Source organism: Plecotus auritus (assembly GCF_963455305.1).
Source record: "Plecotus auritus genome assembly, chromosome: 7".
In the NCBI taxonomy this organism is placed as follows: domain Eukaryota; kingdom Metazoa; phylum Chordata; class Mammalia; order Chiroptera; family Vespertilionidae; genus Plecotus; species Plecotus auritus.
In genome coordinates, this window is record NC_137774.1 from 173,660,516 (window position 1) to 173,687,409 (window position 26,894).

Genomic DNA, 26,894 nt, shown 5'->3' on the forward strand with positions numbered 1-26,894 from the left:
CTTCTGCACACCCTCTACTGGGGATGTGCCCGCAACCAAGGTACATGCCCTTGACTGGAATCGAACCTGGGACCCTTCAGTCCACAGGCCGATGCTCTATCCACTGAGCCAAACCAGTTAGGGCAAGAACCTGATTCTTGATGCAGGCAACACAAGAATGAAAGCAACAAGAAGGTGGAAAGCCCTTCTAAACTCAAGTTATCGGCAGTAAAGAAATAAGTTCTGAATGATAATGATACGGGCCTCGTGTAAACCAACGTGTGTAAAGGATTTCCTAACTAGTAACCTGCTACTCGTGTGACGTGGTTTTTATTGGTGATGCTTCTGCAGTCGGAGATCCCTATCCTCTTACCCTCTTGTTCGCAATGGTACCTATTTGCCAAGTGGCTACGTAGGGAGAGGACTGTTACATCTCTGCAGAGCAACTGAGATCTGGATGCTAGGTGAGTAGAAGATGCTGGTTGTGCCAAAAGATGCAGCAGCTCAACCTGGGGTGGGTCCATGGCCATAAGGAAGAGGAGACACAAGCTGGAGGCGACTGCTCATTCCAGGTGAGTCAGCGCAGGGAAACTGAAGTTTCGTGATAGGACTCTTTATTGCAGATGCAAAGATTGCTTTTACCGGCGGCTCATAGACTAGCGATCCTCAGAGTCTACAGTCGTGGTGACATTCATGAACGGGGTCCACAAAAAGCCAGCGAGCAAGCTGCAGCAGCAGACATTGTCAGTTTCCTTTTCTCCCCTTCCTTTTTCCGCAACAGGACCCTGGTTTTATGCAAGTATCTCCTTTTTCTTTAAAGCAGCACTGTGCTCACAAGGACTCTGGCCTCTCCCCCCAGGGGATGCATTGAAATTAGCCCAAGGTAAGCATGGCAGTCTGTCTTGCTGGTGATTAGTTTAAGCATCTGCACATGAAGATCTGGCCAGTGAGAAAAGAGAAGTCTGTGCTGGGTTCTTTTGAAAAGGATTGTAAAGAGAGACACACAGGAAGAGACAGTTTATTATTCTACTAAGCATATCACATCTGGATGTGAAGCCGTCAGTGACGGGAACTAGCCTGAGGATAAGGCCCAGATGTTGGAGATGACTCCGCAGAGGCTGTACCTGAAACACTGAATGGACCAACCTGCCGGTTACACACTGAATGTTGTGTCTCTCCAAAATCCATGTTAAAGTCTTAACTCCCAGGGCCTTGAAATAGGGCCTTTAACAAGATAATTAAGGTCCGATGCAGTCATTGGGTGGTCCCTAACACATCTAGTGTCCAATCTGACCAGCGTCTTGATGAGGTGTGGAGATTGGGACATAGAGAGAGAGAGACCAGAGATGCATGAGCAAATAGAAGGGGCCTATCTGCAAGCCACGGAGAGAGGCCTCAGGAGAAACCAAACCTCCCACACCTTGATCTCAGACTTTAGCCTCCAGAAGTGTGAGAAAATAAATTTCTGTGGTTTAACTCCCCCGCGCCACCCCCCCCCCCCCCCGGCCCCTCCACCAACTCTGTGGTATTTTGTTATGGCAGCCCAAGGTTTGGCGTTCTTGATATATAAAGCCATACAATTTTTTTTATTTGTTTAAGTCACTTGACTGGTGTTTTCGGTTCTGAGTTGTTAAAAACACACACACAAAATAGATTGTAGCAGTATGATCCTGTTGCAAGTGGCAGCAAGTCTGAGGACAGGAGATGCAGAGAGAACCTGTGCCAGTCAAGGCCAGAAGTCCACAGAAGATTATTCTGAGTAACACTGTCACAAACACAAGGAGTAGCAGGTCATCTCATGACCAGGAAAGCTGAAGATGGAGGAGTGGATGCATTTTTTTTCTCCACATGCTGGGGTAGGGCTTTGGTCTCTGCTCTCCCAACCCTCCCATAGCTGGACCTGACGATATGGTCTGTGGCCACAGGACAGAGTGATGCTGACTGTCCCATGTGTGGGCTCAGACCAACAACGATGACCTCAGCTAACCAAGCAAGTTAACTAGCAACAGAGGAAAAACAAATTTTGACCAGCTTCAGGGAATGAGAATTTATAATGTCCTATGTAATAGTTCGAGTAGGATGGCATGGAACCTACTTCATTTCATGGGTTCCCCCTACTGATTTAGGTTAACCCAAGTTCTAACTTCAAAGCAAGCACTTGGCAACGACGGGATAAAGAGAGATCAACTGCCAACATTTAAGGAGCACATATGTTATCCAATAGCTCAGGTTTGGCTCTGAGCCATGAAATAAGAAATGTTCTTCTCATGACTACCTCCAAAGTTATATTTGTTGAACCAAAGTTATATTTGTTGAACCAAGTATATTTTCTAGGGAATAGTGGTCAGGTTGGCCACAGTCACATTATTTCAAGCTTTCAATGCTTAGATTCAAACAGCTTCTCTTTGGTCTTCCTGCTCCCAGAACCTTCCCCTCTAAGCCATTCTGCTCCCTGGTGAAGCTTCCTGAGATTACTTTTATTTCTTCCCCCACCTCCAAAACATTCATTTGGCTCTGAAGCTATTGGAGATCTCCTTTAGTGCGTCTGCCCAGGCTGCAGTCTCGTATTCCTGCTCTAAGAGTTGCTTTGTCCTGGAGGTGGGGCCCAGAAGCCAAGTTCATTCAATATGACATCACTTCTATTATGTAGTTGGAATAACACTCGGATTCTCTTTCACAAAAATTTGGAATTGGAAGTCAAAGATGCTGGTAGCTTCTGCTGGTCATTTGAACTGAGATGTAGATGTGTGAGTTGTGGAGTGGATCGTTTTATACCGTATTCATAGGGCACAGAATACTCTACTGAGCAGAGAAGAAAGGCTGAGGCAGACATGCAGAGAGAAGCGGAGGTGATAACGTACATGACTGGGGTGGAGTTGGGGGTCAAGATGAGGAAACTAGCTCCTGATAGCTTGTCATTCCTGATTCCAGGCCTTGAGGACACCCGGCTGCCCATTCTGCCCTAGAGTTCCTCCAGATCCCTTTGTTTTGAAGTCATCTCACCCCCTTTGATTTACACTGCTTTGAGTGGCTTTCAAAACCACCTAGGTCAAGGCAAAGGTGAAGTTCAAATCCTTGGCTTGGTATTCAACACCATCACCAATTTAGCCATTATGTATTGTTTTCATCTTCCTATCCCTCTGTTATCCTACATGGAGCTTCATTCATACCAGTCCACTTTCCCCCTCCTCTCACACCTTATACATTTCTGGCTCATTCCTTGTTTCACCTCATTTCCTCTCACTAAAATGCTTTTCTTCCTCTTCTTGGATGACTTGAACTCTGCACATTTTTAAAGATCAACTCAAGTGTGTCCTTCTATGTAGAGTCTTCTATAAGCTTCCCAGCCCAATACAATGTCTCCTTCCTTTAGACTTCTATAGTGCTCGTTGTTTCTGTTTTAATTAAAACAGCCATTTTAATGTAATAATAGTTTGCGGTAATGCAGAAAAATAGGTTGGTTTCAGAGAGACACCTTGATGACAAAAATCTCTAATACCAAGAGTTTGGAAATACTATGAGAGACCAAGGAAAGTATTTTAGGATGTCAGAATAAGAGGCTGGTGGCAAAAATATATTTACGTATTACCACTAGTAAAATAATAACCTGTTGGAAAACACAACATGTGCATGTTCATATGCCTTTTATTATGTAGCTTAATCAATAACACCCTTGATGAGTATGATAAAACAGTGAGCTGAGAGGAGACAGAGATGGAAAAAGAAGAGGACATAATAGAGAAGATGGATACTGCAGTGCAGGAGAAGATGGAGGTTGAAGGGAGAGGAGCTGATAAAACAGAGGATGAAAAGGAGAGGAGGAGATGGTGGTGGACCCTTTTTCCCTCTCCTCCTGTCTCAGGTAAAATAAACTTTAACCTTGACTCTGACACCACCTTCTTTCTCAGAGAGGAAAAGGGATAGGAAGAGAAGTAAATAAAAAACAGTAGGATGACCAGGAGGACACACACAAAAGCTTCCCCCAGACAAGGTAGATCATAATCCCTGGCCTCTAACCCAGGGTGGAATGTTCTAGTCTTAATGACAAGAATTCACCTGTAGTGAAAAATTAGTATTTTCGATAATGGACATGTGAATCTCTATGGCCCTGCTCATTCCACAACATTCACTCAACAAATATTTAGTACACTCTCTGTTATTAGATGATTCATTAACATATGAAGTAGTTACACCCATCACTCATTGTATATTGCAGAAACGAACAACCAACATCTGATAATTCTGCAAATAAATGTGGATGAGGCTGTCTCATTGACTCACCATTCACCCTTCCTCTTTGACAGCTTCCCCACCCCGGTCTGCCTCGGGGGTTTTCCAAGGCTGATGAGCCATGGTTTGTAGCTGGGTTTGGGTGTTTTGTTTTGTCTTTTTCTTTTCCTTTTCTCATACCTACTCCCAAAAGTTGTTTAAGGTAACTAATAGCATGAGCTTGCTTAGGCTTGTCCCTGGTTGACATCGAGACGGTGCTCTAGAGAGTCTGAAGCCCAGAACACATCACACCTGTGCCTAGCTCCTCTCTTCCAATATTTTTGTTCAGTTGTAGCAGGATATCAAAGGCAATCTGAAGGGGAAAGATGTTCCATGCTGGTTTCAGCCTGTTCACGGGGTGTTGAGAAGATCACTGGATTTCATTTGTTCTTTCTTCCAGTCTAATCTCATTTGGAGGCCCACTCTGTGCCAGCACGGATCTTGAGTAACCCACAACCCAATGGGAAAGCAACCTGGAGAATTTAGACATTGCATTCATGATACTAACCCCTTTGTGTCTGGAACTACAGATAAAGAGCTACCTCTCTATCAACTCCCTATTCCCACCCCCACCCCCACCCCCCATATGTGCCCTAGTTCTCTTCATTGTATTTTACAGATGGTATTAGCTAGTGCTGTAAAGGTATGTAAAGGTAGGCATATTGGGTGTGTATGTCTGTGTGTGTGTGTGTGTGTGTGTGTGTGTGTGAATATACAAGCAAGAGAGAAGTTTTCTAATCTAATGGTTTGTTTTTAAGAAAGTAACAACTATCCCATACCGAGGAGCTATGCTGCTAGATTCTGCCCCATTTAATCCTTTTAAATTCCAGCCAAACATGAAAACCCACTTCTTAGCCTTTCTTCTTTCACCTGAGAAATTAGCATGTGCTGACGGATGTCTGTCTGGGAGGCACCTTTTGTTCAAGATGATCCTCTACTTGCAGAAGAGCAAGAAGCATTTCGAAGGGTTGCACATATTCTGAGGCTACCGTCAGGATGTGTTGGAAGCAGTCCCGTCTTTTCTGATGCCTGACAGAGTCATGTTTTCCTCCAGGGAAGAAATCTATGTTCTGTTTTTACTCCATCTCCATCAAGTTCACAGCACACCCACTGGGTGCCAACCCTTACCTTGAGGAGGTAATAGTTCTGGGTGCTTCCTTGTCCTTTCAATGTCATAGACTTGGGATCTTGGAGAAGATAAGCGTCATCCCTCATTCCATACTGGACTTGGTATGATGTTCCCGGACTTTAAAATTCTGTAATTAAAGGATTTTAGCCGCCAGTTTATCTAATTAAGTTTATATGATTCACTGTCCAAATTCAAGTCACAGTTCTGTGATGAAATAGAAAACTGATTTTTCCCCCAAGACTTGGATGCCACAGATCTAACTGAAAGGTTCAGGGCGGGGTCAGTTCCAGTCCTGTCACATGCTGGTCACTAGCTCTGGAATTGCAAAGCAGGAAATTGTAGGTTCAAAGAGGAATTGGCACAATGCCTAATACATACCAGCTTTGGGGCAGATAGTTGTGAATTGATGAATGCACCAGATACTGTGTGTTCAGTCTCGTTTTCCTTTAGCTAGATGCCGCTAAATCCATGGCTGATACAAAAGACATGATTAGATGATTAGTTACAGAGGAGCATCAACGATTTGAAAATAAGGTGACCCTTCCTCCCAGACTGACTGTGAACTTGTGGAGCCCGGTACAAAATAAAAACGCAGGACTCCGACTTCAAAAATGATTAAGAATTTCAAGGTGCAAAGGCGGAGCATTTAACCGTGTGGGGCCCCTTCAAAGTACATATTGACACCTGTGAAGACGGCCCTGACACCCACCCCCATGTAATTAACATGTACAAGTCCCGACAATTTAACAGGCGCTGTGCCTGTCCTTGTCATACACACCATCTTCTTTTATTCTCACAGCAACCATATGAGTCTCTCTGGGAGATTTCTTAATTTGCCCAAGATCATCCACAGAAGACTGTCTACAATGTGCCTGCCCCCCAATCTAGATAGAAGGCATGTCAATTCTGAGCAATGCAGTTTCCCATAGGCTGTCTGGTACCATCTTTCCTCATGTAGTTATGTAGAGGGTAATCATTAACACGAACGGAGAACGTACCATATGTCCGGCTTCGTTCCAGTGCTTTACCAGTATTCATATCCACTCCTGTGACGCCCAGCGGTGCGTTCACACCTCCGTGGTCAGGATGTGGCAGACAGTGGAAAGCACCGCCCGAAGGGTTAACTGAAGAGCTTTATTGAAGGGGCTGCTTCCAGGGGTGTGGGTGGGAGTAAGAGATCCTCACGGAATAGAAGTGCATCTGGCACCAGCAGGAACCAGCGGGAAGGAGCAGGGGAGAAGACAGAGGCACCAGGACAGGGTGACATCTCGGGCTACGGCAGACAGGCTACTTGTCAGGCGCGGCGACCAGGGTCAAGGTGGCCAGGCATCGCCAAGATCCTGGTTCGGAGGAAGGACGTGGAGAACAAAGGCTCCCACTGACGTTGCTGTCACCCTCGAATCTGCCCGGGGTCTCTCGGTGGCTTAACCCAAGAGGGCCCGGGGGTGGTGTCCGCAGAGCTCACATCCTGGGACAGAGCAGGACACCACAGAGGCACCTGGAGAGCAAACCAGGATAATGCCTGTCCCCGTTTTACAGACGCTGACATGGAGACAGAGAGGCTAGCTGGCTCACTCTAAATCACACAGGTAGTAAGTAGCGAAGCCAGCATCAGGCTTGGGAGGCCTCAGTGCAGCATGCAGCTCTCGACACCGGGCCTTAGAATTCATGGCCCAGTGGGTAGAGGAGCTAGGTGAGTGGCAACAAACTACTACTAAACTCGTGGGCTTGAAATGGTGACGTCAGAGAAAGACAGCCTGGACCAATGGAACTGGATTTTTAATTATTTGTCAGTTGGATTCCCTTCAAGGGGCGGAATGATGAGCACTATCGCAAAGCATTGCCTGGGGACCGTGTGGGGGACTTGGTGGTAAGAAAGGAGAGGAGTGGTTTGCAGCTAGTTGCATTCATTGCTAAGAAATCAGGTAATTCTGAATCAGTGTCAAGAGCACTTGGAAAGTTTGATTTCTTAAATAGGGTGCATGTTCTTCCCAAATTTATATTCTTTGTTGCTTATTTAGCTTGAGCATCAATTCAATGGCTGTGTGCGAAGAGCCTCCGGCGTCGTTCGAGGTGCTGGGAAACCACTATGGACAACAGATGGACTCGCTATTCTCGAGCCGCTTAAACGCTAGTGACAGGAGACAGACAATAAACAAATAATGAAGCAATGCAGGACAGTGCCATTCAGACGAATCACACAGAATAAGAGGGTAGAGAGTGATGAAGGAGAGAGACACTGTTAACTTTAGAATTACCAAGAGCGATCTCTGAGAGAGAGACATTTGAGCAGAGGAGGACACGGGTGGTGCCACAGGGAACATTAGCCCAGCTCCATGGAGGAGAATTTTAGATGTGGAAGGGACCCCAGAGACACTCGCATTCTGTGATTGAAGAAACTGGGGCCCGGGGGTGCAGTCCTTTGTCCAGAGCCATATTATGAACACTGACCAGTGAAGCTTGAGCCAAACGTCACATACTGAAACTCCCATTCTGTCATTCAGCAAACATTCTTCAGCCCCCATTACGTGTTGGGCAACCAGCCTCAGGCTTTTGCATTGGAATCTATTGTTTACTGATTCAGAATCAATTTCAAGTTAATGAGTGTTTGCTGTGATTTCAGTTTCAGCTGCCTTGTGGGTTGACTTTGTGTGGTGTGTCCAGATGCCCTGGAAGATATATGAGGCCCTGGACGTGGGGGCTGCGGCGATGTGACTTGCAAACTGTACCTACCCTCCTTTCCTCCCCCAGTTGAATTATTATTATTTTGTAACTTGAAAATTAGGCTTTGATAGTTCAAGTGAGCTGGTTAAAAATCATGCTCTCTCCTTTCTATCTTTGATCTATATTAATAAAAAAAAATCCATGACAGTGGAGTTATTGTCCTAGTGTGGGAGGCTGGGCAAAGGGGAAGGAATTCAGGCAGGAAGAGAGCCAGGATGTTCAAGCTCAAATCAGAGGGCAAAGTTGGAGCCTCAAGGGAGCAGCAGTATGAGACCGTGACCTAATGTGTTCTCAGGTGTTACACCAAAGACAGGTGTAAACATAGGAACAAGGCCAGTTCTAGAGTGAAGGGGTGAAGATCTGGAGAGAGCCCAGGGCAGGGAGCTAAAGGTGAGAACCACTGGTATAGATTAAGCACATCAAATTTGTGGCCCATGTCAAGGACAACCAGGCCAGGTGTCAAGGTCAGAGTGATTCTTACAGATGCATTTCTCCAAAATATGCATTCAAACACTCAGGTATAATCTCTTGCAGATTTGATAATTATTTTTAATATAAACTCCTTTTAAATAGCATTTTCAACTTCAAAAACCCTTTATATATATATACACCATCTTATCTAATCAGTAAGGCAATGGACGAAGGTATTTTATCCATATTTTATGGATGGGAGAATTGAGGTCCAGAGAGGCTGAGAAAGGGGCCCAATGTCCGATGATGAGTTGATGGCAGAGCAGGGATTAGAACTCAGGTCTTCCATCCTCCATCCGTCATACAGCTTTGCCTCAGCCTACATGGCTGTGTGATGGGAAGATAGAGAAGAGCAATGAGTGGCAAGGCTAGGGAAGCTATATTAAGGCTGTGGACCTGTCCCACAGTGGAAATTCAGATGTCATGAGAGAAGGTAATTTGCTTATGCAATTTCCCCCTCTTCTTTTTTGGGAGGCTAATCTCCTTAGTTACAAAGGCAGACAATCTCATGACTTTGGTCGTTAACTTGAAGCATTCAACCTAGTTGAACTTGAAAACTACCAAGAGTTGTCTTACCTTGGGCTCCAGAATGTGAAGTCCCACATTAGTTTTTATGGTGTGACTGTAGATCCTGAAGGAGAGTATACACCAATATCAACAACAACAACAGCTATCATCTATTGACTGCTCACTATGGCAGATGCTAGTCCATACACTTTAGAACCTCCCATTTAGTCTCCAGTGTGACCCAAGGTTGTAAACACGATTATTACCCTTGCATAAGGGAACTGAAACACTTAGATGATAAGTAACTTGACCGAAGTCAGACAGGTCACTGCTTCCTACCCTCAGACTCATAGTTCCCATATTTGACAGTAGCTTCTGCTGGAAGCTCCTGGGACTCTCTACCAGAGGGCTCTCTCTGGCCATGGGAGCATGCTTCGCCCAAGCATGGAGAACATTGGAAATTCCAGGAAATTAAGGTCCCTGGGGACAGACCTCAGCTAATGAAACTGGTGGATAAGTACCCGAGCATCCTTTCCTCTTAACTAGGGCATTTCATGCTCTATACAAAGCATGTCAAACTCAAAGGCTAACACAGGCCAAATAAATGAGGCATGTGGCCCATGGGCCACAAATCTGATGTGCTTAATCTATACCAGTGGTTCTCAACCTTTCTAATGCCGCCACCCTTTAATACAGTTCCTTATGTTGTGGTGACCCCCAACCATAAAATTATTTTCGTTGCTGCTTCATAACTGTCATTTTGCTACTGTTATGAATCGTAATGTAAATATCAGTGTTTTCCGATGGTCTTAGGCGACCCTGCTAGCGGTTCTCAACCTGTAGGTCGTGACCCACAGGTTGAGAACCGCTGCTGTAGAGCCTAAGACCATCGGAAAACACTGATATTTACATTACGATTCATAACAGTAGCAAAATTACAGTTATGAAGTAGCAACGAAAATAATTTTATGGTTGGGGGTCACCACAACATGAGGAACTGTGTTAAAGGGTGGCGGCATTAGAAAGGTTGAGAACCACTGATCTATACCATCTCTCAGAGGTCCTTGTTGGTATTGAGTCCCAGTTGCCCACCAGGTTAAAATGCTCCTTAACACACATTATACTTGTTGTCTTCCATTCCATCTATCATTCTCTAATTTAGGCTTCCTGCTGTCATTTCCCAAATAAAATATTTCCACCCAAATCCTGTCTCAGGACCTGTTTCTGGAGACTCAAACCAAAGAGAGTTGCAAGAACTGAAAGCGGTCCTAGAAACAGATGCACAAATGGGATTTGGATCTGCCTAGTTCACTGGTCAGAGGTAACAAGGATCCTTTGTTGGAGGTAAGTGAGGTGGTGTTGGGACATTGCAGTCACTAAGACTCTCACCTGTAGGAACTGGGATGGAGTGCATATGGAAAGGGATGTCCTGGCTTGTGCAATAGCTCTAGCATTTGAGAGATTTGGAGCAATGGTAACTATGAAGATTGAGAAGCTGGCTGGCTGTTATTAAATGCAGTAGTAACTCTAAAGAAAGAAAATTACAGGTTCATGTCAGTGCACAATGAGAAGGTAAAGGGTCCTCAATGCTGGCATACACAGAGACACCTCTTCTGCAGCTGGAGGAAAGACTGCTGCAAACCAGGCTTATTCATTGATTATAAGAACAAGGATGGAGCCAACAGCAAAGGATCCCTCTTCTCAAGACTGATGTAACCACTGCTGCATCTAAATGCCTGATGTATTAACAATAGAGACTGATGCTGAGCTCTCAATTTTGTACCACCCCTCGAGTCAACCCACCACTTGGCAGAGAGTTGATTATATTGGACTCAGAAGGAGACAGGCACATGGTTACTAGGGATGATTTACCTTCCCTATCTATAGTGCTTCTGCCAGCATCTTTATCCAAGGACTCACAGAGTACCTGGCTTACTAACATGGGAATCTATGTAACATCACCTGAGACCAAAGGAGCCCCCTCACTGTGAAGATGAGACAATGGTTATGCCACCATAGGAACTACTGATCCTACCACCCACCACTTCATTTGGAAGCTGCTGGCTTAGTAGAATTTTGGAATGCCTCATAAAGGCTTAGCTAAGATGTCAGCTGGAGATGAAACACCATGGGGTTGGGACACTGGTGTTCAAGATACAGACTACGCGTTGAGTCATTATCTGGTAGAATATACAGATCCAGGAAATAAAACTAGGAAGTGGCCTTCTCACCATCATTCTTAAAGACTACTTGGGAAGTTTGTGCTTCTTGTTTCTGCAGTTTTGGTTTCTACAACACTAACCTGGTTCCTGAAGTGAGTGGGGGTGGGGTAAGAGGAGTGTCTATACAAAGGAACATAGTCAGGATTTCACTACCTCCAAAGTTATTTCTCCTATTCAGACATTTTAAACTCCTTAGGCCAGTAAATCAGCAAGCCAAAGAAAAGAGGTTCTATGCTGGCAAGATCATTGACCCTGATCATCCCTAGGAGGCAGGCTTATCTATATATATAAAAGCTCAAGCAACTGTTCAACCATTTGAGCAGTAGCTATGACAGGCACTGACCACCAGAAGGCAGATGCTCAATGCACAGCATGGAAACGTGGAACAGACTGATGAATCTCAGAGGAAAGGGGGGTGGGGGGAGGGTGGGAAGAGATTAACCTAAGATCTTATATGCTTACTAGAGACCCGGTGCACGGATCTGTGCACCAGTGGGGTCCCTCAGCTTGGCCTGTGCCCTCTCACAATCTGGGACCCCTCGGGGGATGTCAGAGAGCTGGGTTTGGGCCCGATCCCTGCACTCCAGGCAGAAGGACCCCACCAGTGCATGAATCTGTGCACTGGGCCTCTAGTTTCTACATAATGGAAATAGGAAGAAACAAGTTTGGAACTCAGGGGACCTCCTGGATCCTTCTTAATGCTTCTATGCTGTGAATGCACCATTGCAGCCACCACAGCCTGATGAGGACGTGCAAACCTGGGGTTCAGACCCCTTGGGGATGAAGGTCCAGCTTGTCCCACAGGGCATACAACCTAGAGCAGCAGAAGAACTGGCTGAGAGTCAGGGGAATCCAGGGTGGGGTGTAGAGGAGCCAGAAGAGGAAGAGCAGAATTAGAGCCTTAGGACTGACTGTGGCAGAAGGGACTGTAGCTCGCCTTGCTAATATGCCTGCTATTAGCCTTTTTCCCCTCCCCCTTGGAAATTATGACCAGCCACCTTGAAAACTCAGGGACAAGACAGATGCATGAGTGAACTGGGTGGTGAATGGGTGAGCTGAAACAGATGCTGTTGGTCCTGCACTCACATCCCTTTGGCTCTCACTCTTGCCTGAGAGCTTCTTTGGCCATAGGAGCAAGCTTGGCTTCCAAAGGGAGAGGCCAAAAATCCCAGGAAACAGGGGGAGCCCTCAACTAATGAAGGGTGGGGGTTAATAGATAACTACCAGCTCCCTGGCCCCTTGAGTGCCATGTCCCTGAGTATATTCTCTACAGATTCCCAGAGAATGCCAGCAGAATGGAACCCCAGATATTTAGGTGGCCTGCTCCTTAATGCACATTGTGATTGATGTCTCTCTTCCTCTACAGCATCCCTTCCCCACTCACTTACTGATGCTGACAGTAACTCTCGTAATTAAGCCACGTGCACCCAAATCATTATCTCAGGTCCAGCTTCTGGGTGAACTCAAACGCAGAGAGTGGTCAAGCCAGAATATGAATCCAAATAGTTTGGCTCCAGAGCTTATGCCTTTAACCACTAGGAATTAAAGCATGATCCCATAAATATAAAGGATGCCAAAGAGGAGGAAAGGGTCCAAATACCTTCAAAGGCAGCCTCAAATTATTCCAACTTTACAAGCGCTTACAGCCAAGTGTTAATTTTTTACAGCTGCGCTTCATTTGGTATCAATCCCTATGGGAGAGTTAGTAAACACTCATCTGAACGTCTCCTCCCCGCCCACCCCCAGTAAGATGTGAATCCATCCATTTAACATTTTATTTATTTTTCCACATTTGAGGAAAATGTAATTGCGTGACACTCAAAGAGGAGACCTCTGTTGCTCAAAACAACAAAAATGACAGGCATGTGAAACAAAATTGTGCATATTCCTTAGTTGTTTCTACCAACCACGTGGGACGTTGCGCCCCTGCCCCCTACACTCCACTTCAGAGCACAAGTCTTGTTCCTCCACGTGCCAAGCTCCATCAGGATATTTGTGAATTGTCCTCATCCACGGAGGGAGGAAAGGAGGTTATGAGGGAGCAGGAAGGGACCACATGCCTATCTCTTTGCAATAGGCCTGGGAGGCTGCGGCATTCTTCCGCTCTGCCCACCCTCTGTCCTCTGTCTACCAACTTCTGAAGCCTCGCCGTCCATTTTGGAGTCTGAACTGGGATAACCAAGGGCCATCCTGGATGGATAGTGGCCTGGGAAAGGGTTTGCACTCTTCTTAGAGAAGGAGGAGGCAACTGCCTGTGAGGTACGACATCCAGAATCTGAGCCTACTGGCCCGGAGTAGTGATCACTGGCAGACTGGCCTGTGGAGGTGGCTGGAAGGTGTGAAAGTACGAAGCTGCACTCACGGGTCTCTTTGTGGGTCACGTCTTGGTTACCTCCATACACTATGTTGGCAGGAGAATGTAGATCCCAACTCTGGGACCAGGTTAGTTGGTATTACTTAACTTCCTGGAATGCAGTATCATCATCTGTAAAAGGACAGTCATTCTATCCGTTAGGGTCCCAGCAGGAAACAGATGTATTTTCAAATTGAGAAGAGTTGAATGAAGAGAATACTGATCAGAGTGGGCAGGATTGGGGGACACCAACAAGGGGCAGGGAGGCATTCCTGAGCTGGCAACATCAGGGAGCCACCACTGTCCCTAGGCCAAGGGGAATGACCGGAAGGGAGAGCAATTAGAATTTGCCTGGGGAGGGGGATGCTGTGTGACAGAGCTGTGGCTCTCAGTGGAGGCACTGCCACTGCCATCACTCAGACCTGATGTGATTACTCCCATTCCTGGATGCTGGTGCCTCCTGCTAGAGCCCCAGTGGCTGAACCACCTGGAGTCTAGAGAATCAGGGAGCCAGGCTAAGGCCAGCCCCCGAAGCCAGCCTCCCAGGCACAGAGCAGTGCAGAAGGGCAGAGAATAGACCTGGAGGGGTAGGAAGGGACCGTCCAGCTCAATATTAGAGCATTATTGTATTGAATAACTACATATGAATTCTTAGAGCAACGCAGGCACGCAGTGTGCACTGTATAACCCAGCACGATCGTTATACCCTCAGATTTGTCTGTGACGCTCAGCATCCAGGTTGCTGCAGGACAGATGGAGCCTTCCTTATGGGTCCAGCCTGACTCCTGCTGCCTGGGGAGTCTCTCTGCCAAGGCCAAACGCCTGCTTCTCATCCTGGCATTTGCTCTTTCAGGGCAATGTGGATTGACCTCCACACCTGGCCCTGCATTAGGTCTGAGGTGAGGAGCTTTGGAGTTGGGCTCTGGGAATGAGCCCCTGGGACGTGGTCTCATCTGGACAGCCTCTCCTCTCCACCTCGTAGAGTAAACATCCTCCAGACAGTTCCCACACGTCAGCCACGTCTGGGCTGAGCAGGTAGTAAACCTGCACTGGCTTCCTCTCTCCCTATCAGTTAGGGATTGATGGTCAAGGCTGTCCTGCAGTGAGTCCCACTCACTTCCAGAATTGAATCTTGCCACCTACCTCTTCTAGGGGTTGGGAATAATAGAGATTACCACCATCTATTGGCTAAACAGTGTGTAAGAAGCTCTACGTATTTTATGACATTTAACACCTACAGCAACTCTGCCAAGTATCAGTGTCCCATTTTATTAACGAGGAAGCTAAGACTCAGAAGTTTTACCTAAACCGTGAGGAGGTGGCAGCAACCAGATTAGTCTGTCTGCCTCTGAAGGCTTTTTCATTGCATAATGACGCCCACGGATTCAACTTGAACCATGCATTGTTATTTAAACTTTACTACAATCACATGTGAGCAGAGGAAAGATGTCCTGTCCTTGAAAAACTTATCATATTGGTGTAAGACAAGATTTATAGAAATGGAGCAGTTTGGAAATGATCCATCAGTGTTTCAAATCATGTGCTAACCTGAGACCACACATTCTGCATGTTGGGGGAGCACGGAGAAAGGGAAGAATGTGGGAAGTGATGGAGAAGTTGGGCTGTGATGGGAGGCATGCTTTGCAGGCAGAGGTAAGAAATGCCCATGGAGGGGAAATCAATAGAGAGAGAGAAGGAAGACAGAAACAAGCCCAGCCAGTGGAAGAGAAAACTGACCGAACTAAAGAGGAAGGAGTAAAAAGTAGCAGAAGGTGAGGTGGCATGAGAAAGTCCTTGGGAGCTATGAAGAGGCATTTAGACTCAACGAGGAAGCAAAAGGAACTCAGGACAGCTGTGGAGGGGCAGGGGCAAATAGAGGAAACAAGAGTGTTGGAAGGTTAAGACTTCAGGAGGAAAGGAAGGGCCTGAGGGGAAGGAGAGGAGAGAACGTTGCAGCCACCCTTCCAGAGAAGAACTGGCCAGATTAGGTGACTAAATAGAGCCGCCAAGACAAGGCAGACTCCCTTTTCCATCAGGTTCAATAAAGGGGCTGGGGAATCGCTGGGGAGCGGAGTCAACTGTAAGTGCAGCTCATTTAAACAGCTTCAGAGGAAGGCTTTTCCTAAGGACATGAACACTGCCCCTCTGGTCAGAGAAACAAAATTTATCATGGTTTTTTATTTTTATTTTTTAGCTGAGGATGGGGGACCTCCCCTCCTGATAGTTTAGAGAAAGCTTTGACTAAATGCCTCTCAATGTAGAGGTCCCCTCTGCCTGTCCTGAGCTGTGTATGACTTCAGGGTCAGGGCTCAGGAGGTGAGGAATGGGCTGAAGAAGCGTTTCTCCCTCCTCCCAGTGGGGGAGGTGTGTCAACGTGTTCTTGATGGTCCAAAGGAGAAATCTAAACAAGTCCAATTTGTTGTCTTGTTAAATCTCGAGGAATTCAAAATGCGTTGTTATTAATCAACCAGTCAAACACTGTTTACTCATTGAGCAAAAGTCCTGATCTCTTCAACCCTGTAAAGATTTTATACTCATCACTTTCCTTGGTCTATCCTTGTGAAAATACGCGCTTTCGTTTTTGTGATGATGTCCAAGGAATTGTTTCTAATAACTGTTCCCATGAGTGAATTGTGAACTCTATAATCTTTCCATGAAGATCTTGTATTTCCTTGACAACTAGCCCATGTTGTAAATGTAGGTGCTTCCCTGCAAAATTAATTAATTAGTTAATTAATTAAACTTTGACTCTGATAAGTGGGTCAGTTTTCATTTCCTTTTGGGGAAGCCACATTTCAAATTGTTAAAGGCACTTGATTTATAGACGACTCTTCTCCCTACTCATCCCCGCTTCCCCATTTATTGAGCACCAGATAAGAGCTGGATTTATTTGTTCTTACGAGCCCTTTAAATATTTGTCTCTAGGCATATAAATTAATGAAAACTGTTCTTCTGCCTTGATAACAAACAACATACTTCAGGTCTAAAGTATGCCTCATGCTGTGTAACCTTTCCTCCAAAGTATTTGTGTGTGTGTGTGTGTATGTGTGTGTGTGTGTGTTGGAGGTGGGGGTGGGAGAGCCAGAGTGGGCAGAGGAATGGGAGGGGCGATGTAAAGTTTCCCTGATGCTGGTGGATGTCTGGTGTCAGCCCTTGAAGAGATAACACGTGCTCCCTTTGAAATGACTGCTCCCATCGAGCCTTCGCCTCTCTCAAACCTGGGAAGGGGTTGCAAGACCGTTAACCAGGGGCATCTCCTAATCAGCTGTCAGTCACACCACATGTGCACAGACATGAATCACACACATTCCCTCTCACAGTGGGAGCCCGACCCCACCCACCCAGTCTCTACCAGCTTCCAGGAGAGGGGGCGCGGGCCTCCTGTGGGCCATTGGCCTGAATGCCATGTTCCTCTGGGCAGAGACAGAGCCTGGCATCAGGACAAGAAACTATGTGGTATGTGGTTGGTTTAGGGCAGTGGTCGGCAAACTGCAGCTCGCGAGCCACATGCGGCTCTTTGGCCCCTTGAGTGTGGCTCTTCCACAGAATATCACGGCCTGGGTGAGTCTATTTTGAAGAAGTGGCATTAGAAGAAGTTTAAGTTTAAAAAATGTGGCTCTCAAAAGAAATTTCAATCGTTGTGCTGTTGATATTTGGCTCTGTTGACTAATGAGTTTGCTGACCACTGTGTTAGGGCCGCAGAGCACATTCAAGAAACGCAGCTCCGTGGTGAAGGGGGTAAGGAGAGGACCATGGCTTTCCCTCATGTGCTAGGACTTATGAAGCCACCTGGATCATCAACTGCAGGGGTGGGCAAACTTTTTGACTCGAGGGCCACAATGGGTTCTTAAACTGGACCGGAGGGCCGGAACAAAAGCATGGATGGAGTGTTTGTGTGAACTAATATAAATTCAAAGTAAAGGAGCGGAGGGGAGAGCAAGAGAACCGGATAGAACAGCCGGATCCGGCCCGCGGGCTGTAGTTTGCCCACGGCTGGACTAGAGGAAGGCACCCAGTGCTCTTGACCCCTGTCCTGATTAGCCTTATACCCCCTTCACTTCTTCCCAGTGAGATGCCGCCATGAGCCTTTCTTACGTGTGGTGGGTGGGGCAGCAGCTTCCTGTGTCAGCAGGAAGTGCATAGAGAGCCCCTCACTGGACTGGAAACAGCCCGGTCTCACACTCACTGTGTGGCTCCTTCGCGTGTGTAGCCGAGCACGGGTCCCCTCCTGCTTTCAGATCCACTGCTCCCGACCAACAAGTGGCTCTTACGACGGACTTGGACTCACGACCCACGTGTTGGTAGGGTGCCTAAGTCTGGCTCACCTTTCAAGGCCCAGGACTGCCTCTCCCGGGAAAGCCCAGCTTCCATCTTGGCAAACGGGGCACCCCTTTCTCCGAGGCCAGGCTGTCCTACCCGGAATGTGTGTGCGATCAGGGAAGCGGAGATTCTGGGAAAGGAAGGGAAGGCCTGGGCCATGCAGGATGAGCTCGGGTCAGCACCTCGTGGAGGAAGCTCCTGGCCAGGCTGCCTGCCAAGGACACGCTCCCCTGTGCTGTCCGGGCTCACACAGCACGCTGTTTCACTGACTGCAGACCCATCTGTGTGAACTTGGACTCCCTTTGGAAAGCGCTGTGCAAGTCCTCCAGGAGGGGTGTCAGGTCTCCATCAGCTCTAGGTGAGAGGCAAGGGGTCAATCTAATCTTTTTTTAAACTTTTTTTAAAAATATATTTTTACTGATATTTTACAGAGAGGAAGGGAGAGGGATAGAGAGCTAGAAACATCGATGAGAGAGAAACATCGATCAGCTGCCTCTTGCACACCTCCCACTGGGGATGTGCCCGCAACCAAGGTACATGCCCTTGACCGGAATCGAACCCGGGACCCTTCAGTGCGCAGGCCGACGCTCCATCCACTGAGCCAAACCGGTTTCAGCAGGGGTTGATCTAATCTTGCCCAGCTGGGCTGAGCTGCACCTAGAGAAAGGGAGCTCTGGGATGGGGGTGGGGTGGGGCGTGTAGGGAGCAAATGTGAAGGTGGGAATCTTTTATTTTTTATTTTTTAAATACATTTTTATTGATTTAGAGAGTAAGAGGGGGAGAGAGAGAGACATCAATGATGAGAGAGAATCATTGATTGACTGCCTCCTGCACCCTCCCTACTGGGGATCAAGCACACAACCCAGGCATGTGCCCTTGGCCGGAATCGAACCTGGGACCCTTCAGTCCGCAGGCCGACGTTCTATCCGCTGACCCACACCAGCTAGGGCTGGGAGTCTTAGGTGTAGGACCCATGTGGATGGCTGTCTTATTGAAGGTCTTAGCGTATCATAAGACTGCTCGATACGGAGGCTCAGAGGGCAGGAGATGAATGGGCAAGAAATAAAAATATTCATCTGCTTCACAAGTTTATGTTGGCTGGCCCAGCTCCCAGGCAGGGAAGGGAGAGCTGCATGTAGCTGGCGTAAAGGAGTCACTGCTTAACCCCTTTGACTGCAGTTTCCTGTCCCCTCAATTGGGCTTGCTCACTCCTGCCAATTTTACTCTCCTAACTGGTTCTTCATGTCACTGCCTTGCTCAAGAACATACCACGGCTCCCTATTACCATTTGGACCAAGTTCATAATCCTCATTAAAATAATCTGGCTCTTACCTTAAATTTTAGATTCTATTACCTAGAACCTAGAAGTCAAGGTCAATGTCATTGAATGCTTTCTTTCCACATTGTAAGAGTGGAGACCCTGAGGACGGGTTATGTTCCTGGGACATCCATCATGATCTTTGTGTGCCTTACGACCTTTACTGCTATGGGCGAATCGGCTCGGAATGTTGGAAGCCACTGGTCTTTAGAATGAGTTTGCCAAACATGGAAAATGCGTCTTTCAAAATATAATGAAAACGCAACCCCTTTGACCAGGAAAGTTCTCCTCTGGCAGGTCTTTTCTCCTTCACCTCCATCGTTTTTCCGCCGTCTCACAGGAACTGTGGATGTCCTCCGTGTTTATTAAAGAGGTCCAGGCTCGCTGAGGCCACCGAGAGGGGAGCAGGGCTTGATCAACGTTCTTCACACCGCACTGTCCGTCTGTCCCTGCAAAGTCCTGTCCTGTTCAAACGTGAGATGAAAAGTCACATCTGCTTGCTCTTCTGTCAAAGGCAGCACCGCTCTGGGCACTGAGGACCCCCCCCCCCCGCCCCCGCTGCCAGGCCTCACCCTCCTAAGTGGTTCAGGGGACGGGTCTCCAGCTCTAAGTTCTACAGACATAGCCCCTCAGAGCCCCCAGGGCACACAATGACTTCTGTTTCTGTATGGCCCTGGGCTTGCCATCACCAATCCACCAAGTCCAGGCCTAGACCTCTCCCCAAATCGCGTTTCTTTTCTGAAACCGAACAAAACAGCGGTGAAGGCAACTCTCTCACGAAAGTCCCCGAATCACAAGCTCAGAGAGGGCCCGGGAGGGTGTGGGGAAGGGAAAGAGAGGAGGAAAGAAGCAAAAAAAAAAAAAAAGCAAGCTGGAAAGAAATATCTAAGAACTTCATTCTCACGCCAAGGAGCCGCAAAGCATGATGGCCCTCGGAGCCAGTGACACCTTTTTGGACGCGTCAGCCACTCCCCGCCCGGCAAGGGAATCACGCTGTTCCTCGGCAAAGTGTCGCTTACGAAATCGCTGGTCCGGGGAGCACGCGTGGACAGTTCATTGAAACGCTTCCCTCCCACGGGTGGTGCCTGAGTGTGGCCATGGGGGCCTGCCAGCGCCCAGGCCCCTGCGGCCCGCTGATGTGCCCCCGGGCTCCCAGCCTCAGGGCCGGGCACCGGGCACAGGGGCCAGACCACAGGGCGCAGGAGGCGGAGCTGGCCGCTGCCCTCAGACGAACCGCTGCCTGCTGTCCCGCCAGCCTGGCTCCATTCCTTTGCACTTACAAGGTATTTCTGGTGCTTTTCGAGCTCCAAATGAACATTCCCGCAGCCCGGCGAGGGGCCACGTCCTTCATGCTCATTAAGCAAGGCCTGCACTTTTAGTGTGTATTTTAGGAAGAGTTATTAGTGCCTGAGGTGGGGGAGAAGGAGGGGCAACTGAGAAAAGGACAGAAAGGAGTTGCACGTGAGGATGAGAGGAGAAGGGCTGGCCATGGGTGGGCAGGGGACCAGGACTGAGGCCTCACCAGGAGGTCCTGTGGTGGGACCTTCTCAGAATAATGTTTTTAACGCAAATAAAATTCATTGGTTTACAGAGCAGACCTCAGTTATGTGGAAATAAGGCTAGCAAGATTCTGGAAAGAGAAAGTTGCGATGTAATAATATATGTGCTTTTCTGCTCATGCATTAAATGAGAACCAGTGGTGGGTCTGTCAAGGGTCTTAGGTTAGAGGTACCGGTGTTAGTAGCTGCTATTTCAAGACATGTGCGATGGCGCTCACTCGCTAGGAAAATGCCTTTGATTTTTACGGGTAAAAAAGCGGACGGGACTTCTCTAAGTAGTGTGGTTTGTTGCCAAGATTTATCGTCGAAGGAAATGCTAACTACCCATTGGAGGCTGGTGAGAGAAAGCTGTCGTTTTTTTTCTGTTCGGCTTTATGAACATGCTGAGTTCTCTCTGTGGGTCTGTTGGCTCCCAGATAAAGGACCGGGGCCAACCCAGCGAGGGGAAAAGCCTGGGGCCCCAGGCCCTGTACATCCCCCGGGCCACTTGGCTGATGGTTGTTAGTTGCTGTCGATGAGAGGCTTGGGCAGAGAGTTCTCGTCTGATTTCTTGCGCGGGTTGGTCACGCTCATTGTTTAGAGCTCGTTGAGACCGGCCCGGGGACCACAGATCGCACAGCTGACTTCGCGGAAGCGATGGTGAATGGGAAGGCTGCCAGGGGGAGGAGGGGGGTCGTCGTGGCGCATCCGCACAGTGTGGGTCTCCCTGAGCTGGTCTCCAGCCGCGTGGAGGTGGGCAGTCTCCTGAGAGCGTGGCATCAGGCCGCGGCTTCCCTGTGGGCGTGGAGGCAGGCGGTGGCCCACCGAGCTCAGGGGGAAAAGTCTCCCGTGGAACAGTTTTCTTCTCACATTATTTTGCTGCCCCGTTTGGGCTTCTTTTTTTTAAAAAATATATTTTATTGATTTTTACAGAGAGGAAGGGAGAGGGACAGAAAGTTAGAAACATCGATGAGAGAGAAACATCGATCAGCCGCCTCCTGCACACCTCCCACTGGGGATGTGCCCACAACCAAGGTACATGCCCTTGACCGGAATCGAACCTGGGACCTTTCAGTCCGCAGGCTGACGCTCTATCCACTGAGCCAAACCGGTTAGGGCTCGTTTGGGCTTCTTTCAACAAGTGACTCCTCCAGGCGGCTCTGCCACCACCCGACTCCACCTGCCCATCGGGGGCACCTGGCACTGGGAAGGGTGTGGAGCAGGCAGTGTTCTGCCGGGGGTGGGGTCCTGAAGCCAACGGCCGTCGCTCCTAAGTTGCTCTTGGTGACCATACAGGTGGCAGGAGGGAGGGAGGCATGGACACTCCCTCAGAGCCCCCAGGAGTCAGCCTGGCTGGCCCCCACTCAGACCTCCTGCCTCTGGAACCCGGACAAGACATTGCTGTGCTTGGAAGCCACCCAGGAGCCAGCACCCCTCTCCCTTCCCCTGCTCCCCCGGGAAGGGGGCGCGCTGATGACTCCAAAGCCCAGGCGTCCCATCCCGGCTTTGGGGAGGGGGCCGTCTAGCGTTGCAGTAGCTCATTTCCGTCTTCTCTGATGAACCCTCATGGAGAAGCAGCCCCCTCGCATTCAGAAAGACCGGCTTGTCCCGGGGCCATTATCTGTCGGTGAAGTAAAACCAGCCCCCAGAGGCGGGCGTGTGGACCATCGTCTTCTTTCACCAGCCAGCGATGCTGCCAGGTGTAAAGCGCACTTCCTTCTGCCTGTGTTTTTGGATCTGGTGGGGGGGGGGGGGGGGGCGCGGGTCGGGGTGTTAGGAAGAGGTCATCCACCCGGGCCTGAGCGTTTGAACTGGGCTGTGAGGGAAAAGCGTGATCTAGACGCCTGCTCTGATGCTCGGTTGGGCCCTGGTGACGCGGCTGTGCAGCAGAGCACGTGAGGCCAGCAAAGGTACGGCTGCAGCCCGGGCTCGGGAAGGCCGCAGGGGGCTCCGTGTTCGGGCCTGACTGGGAGGAAGGAAGTTTGCTTAGAGATGCCGAGGGGCAGGGACTGAGGAGCGAGGAGCGGAGTGAGGTGGGAGAGGCCCGGACACCACCCGCAGAAGCCACCGCAGCAGCCCTTGGTTGCGGGCCTGACCGAGGCGCTTCTAGGAAAAGGCGTGGCTGAGAGTTACTGTTCAAGTTGCACACTCAGTGTGAGATGGTGAGGTAGCGGCCCACTCTGGTTGCTACATCTTCAGCAAACGTACGTACACAGCCCTGCATGCATTGCCCTTTGGGGGAAAGAAGGAGGCGTCCCGAGAGGCGTGCTGGGAGGTGTCACACAGAAGAGAGACGCACAGGAAGGAAGGTCTCGCTAGGGGAGCAAGCGGGGAGCTGCACAGCTTCAGAGAGAAGAAAGAGAAAGAGCACTTCTGGCCAGAGTGATCCCGGAGGCAAACGAGATACATAAGCTAAAATCCCAGCTGGTAGAACAGAGGTGTTCGTGCGTGTGTGTGTGTGCGTGTGCATGTGCATGTGCGCGCGCCCCCATGTCCTCTGAGTTGGCAGGTTCTCTTCCAGGCGTAGCTCATGGCCCTAATCAAGCTGCCCAGAGGAGCCCCCATCTTGCAGCTCGAGTCTTCTCCATAAAGCAGGGAAGGGGCAGTGGAGAGGGGGGCTGGCACTTGGAAAGCATGGGAAGTATTTGTCAGCAAACGACGTGGACCACAGCCCTGGCTGGTGTGACTCAGTTGGTTGGAACCTCGTCTCATACACCGGAAGGTGGTGGGTTTGATCCCCGGTCGGGGGCATGTGCAGGAGGCAACCGATGGATGTATCTCTCTCACATCCATGTTTCTCTCTCTCTCTCTCTCTCTGCCTTCCTCCCTCTCTAGAGTTAAAAAAAAATGAAATGAAAAATAAAAATATGTGGACAATAAAAATAAAAGTGAATGTAAAGCAACCCAAATATGGGGGTGTAGGAGGAGCTCTGACAGATGTGCAGTGGGGGGGAAAGGGGCAGGACTTTGGTGTTTCCTGGGCGGGGGCGGGGTCCTAAGGTCTGGACTAGTTTCCTAGGGCTGCTATAACGAATCACTGCAGACTTAGTGGCTTAAACGACAGCGAGTTATTCTTTTCCTCTTCCGGGAGCCAGAGGGCTGAACTCAGTCTCACTGGGCTAACAGTAGGCATCAGCAGGGTCATGCTCCCCCAGAAGTTCTAAGAGGGGATCTGTTCCAGCCTCTCACGGCTCCTGATGGCTGCCAGGATTCCTTGGGTTGTGGCCACATCACCACAGGCTCGGCCTTTGTGGTCACGTTGCCTCCTTCTCTTCCGTCTGTGTGTAGGGAATCTCCTCTGCTTCCCTCTTGGAGGGATACCTGTGATTGCATTAAGGCCCCTGCAGGCACTCTAGAATAATGTCCGCATTGCAACACCTTTAACTTAATCACATCTGCCAAGATCCCTTTCTCTGTACATCGATATTCACGAGGTCCGGAGATTAGGACCTGATATCCGTGGGCACCATGGTTGAGCCTATTTTAGGTCTTTGGAGGCAGAAAAGGCAGGAAAGGAAAGACCACACAAGCTGGAGACAGGCACCTAGACGTGGCATCTAGCTGATGTGAGGCCACCACAGACATAAGCTTCACAAAGGGTAGCGTGTGGGGCCAGGTAGCCTCCTGGGCACCTGGAATTGTGGCCACCCTACCTTTTCTGAATTCCTACAAAGCCATCTTTCTCTAAATGCCTTGCCAGTTTCCCAAGGCACACGTATGCGAAATGGAAAGGAAGATGCAGAAAAAGCAGCCCTCTTTGGTCGTGAATTTGAAAGGCTTAGCTACAAATGTAGTGTGAAATCGTCTGACATTCCTGGCAGCAGACATGAGTCACATATTACTGTCTGACATTTGCAGAACATTCTTCACAGCAGTTTCTAGACTTTGTTAAGAGAGAGATACTGAATTTGTTAAGCGACAGAACCAGTATCCAAAGACCTTTTTGTTAGAGCAATGGGTCAAATCCAAGAAGATGAAAGGTTATAGGCATGAATTAAAGGCTCTGCAGTTGGCCCACAGAGCCGACTGAACAAATTCTACACGAAGAAGGAGACTTGGCTGAGTAGTAGCACATACAAATGCTTGCTCTCAATAATAACCTCACAATAAATCAGGAACGTGTGATGAGGGCACCGTAAAAAATGCGGTGCCTAGAAAAACAAACAATAGAAAACAGAATACAAAACAGGGAAGATAACCCCAAAACTGCCAAAGGGAGAACGGATTAATTGAGAACATTCTGCTTTCGTAGAATGTGCCTGAATCTGGGGTTGACGCTTTCTGAAAACACATATTTGATCTTATATTGGCTGTAGGCAGCTGGCTTTGAAGAGAGAAGAGCCTTGGTGGAAAGCTGAGGATGAAATGGAAGACATGGGTAGATCCAAGGTAGACTGTGGAAGAAGGAATCTGAAGGAGAATAATATCACTAGTGGTCTTTAAAAGCTCACTAGAATTATTAAAAAAATTTCCAGTTAATATAGGGTGTCCCAAAATTATATACACACACACTTGGAATAATTATAAAGGCAGTGTTATTCAGTTTCATTTTCAAAATTGAGTTACCAGCTGTTAAAGTGAGTATACATTTTTTGGGGGAATATATATATATATTTATATATATTTCTTTTGTAACTAAAACTAGATTAACTTAGATTAAAACAAGGGGAGCAATAGTTGGGTTCTATGTTATACTGGCAAAACCATACTGGAAGCATGAATTTAGTGGACACCAGGCATAAAAAACTGGAGGACATTGGGAAAGAACAGCTAAAATAGTGCAGGTTTTAACTTGGAGGAAAAGCTTTCAATGACTGGAATGGCCCTTTTTGGAAGAGACCGTCCACTTATTCTGGGTGACCCAAGCAACACAGGGAACACATTAGAATTATAATTAAAAAGAACAATTTAAAGAATAAACTTTCTCATGGTTTCTTGGAAAATAATGTCCCCATGCATTGAAGCAGAACATTGAAACTTCGACCACTGGAAAGTGGTTAGGCTCCATAAACTCTGCCGTGACCTTGGATCCTAAGGTACTGAGGCAGACGCTGCCAAGGGTCTACCCAGGGCCATCCTCCCTTCTTCTTTAGGGAGTGTGTTCAGGAAAGAAAACCCATCCCCCAACTCTGGGGCCAGGGGGTGGGAGGAAGATACACCTTGACTGGGCTCAGTCAAGTATGAATCTTCAGTCCCTTTATCAGCGGTGGGTCTAGTGCAGGGGTGGGCAAACTTTTTGACTCAAGGGCCACAATGGGTTCTTAAACTGGACCGGAGAGCCGGAACAAAAGCATGGATGGAGTGTTTGTGTGAACTAATATAAATTCAAAGTAAAGGAGCGGAGGGGAGAGCAAGAGAACCCTCCGCTCTTTCGGCTCTGCTGGCCGGGTAGAACAGCCGAACGGGCCGGATCCGGCCATAGTTTGCCCACGGCTGGTCTAGTGTCAAGCATATAACTAGTGATGGCCAGTAAGATGTGGGGGAGTCAGGTGGGGCTATTTCTGAGGATTTCCTCCCTTAAAGAGAGGCTGGGCAAGCAGCTCCTTTTGGGGGTGAGGGGAGCTGGGTTTGGGCAAGGGGAGAAGCTGAGTGGTGCTGTGGTGTGACAGCGGCCTCGGGTGGTCCTGCAGGGAGCGCTGGAGCTGCATGGCCCTGCAGAGCTGTCCCAGCTGAGCCAGGGCACAGGGCTGGGTATCGTGGCCTTGGGAGGCGGGTGCCCCCAGAGGAAACTGGCAGAAGGCCGTTCTTGCTGAGGGACTGGGCTGTGAGCTGTCAGGAGCCCACAGTCCCCGCAGTTGCAGGGTGAGTGCGTGGGTCCTGAAGGGCCTGCGGGGCGGCACATGGTGGTGTTGCCAAGGAGAACCACCCCTCCAGCTGAGTGCCAGGGCAGGCTGCCATGCCAAGCCCACCCGCTTCCTCTGGGGAGAGCACTGTCGGCGCATGACAAGGTCCCCGTGGCTGAACGAACGCCCCAACGCACAAACGCTATCTGGGGAAGGAAGCGGAGACTCGCGGGGGCACCTGGCAGGACTGGTTCCCCCCCCACCACCCCCCCCCCAGCTCA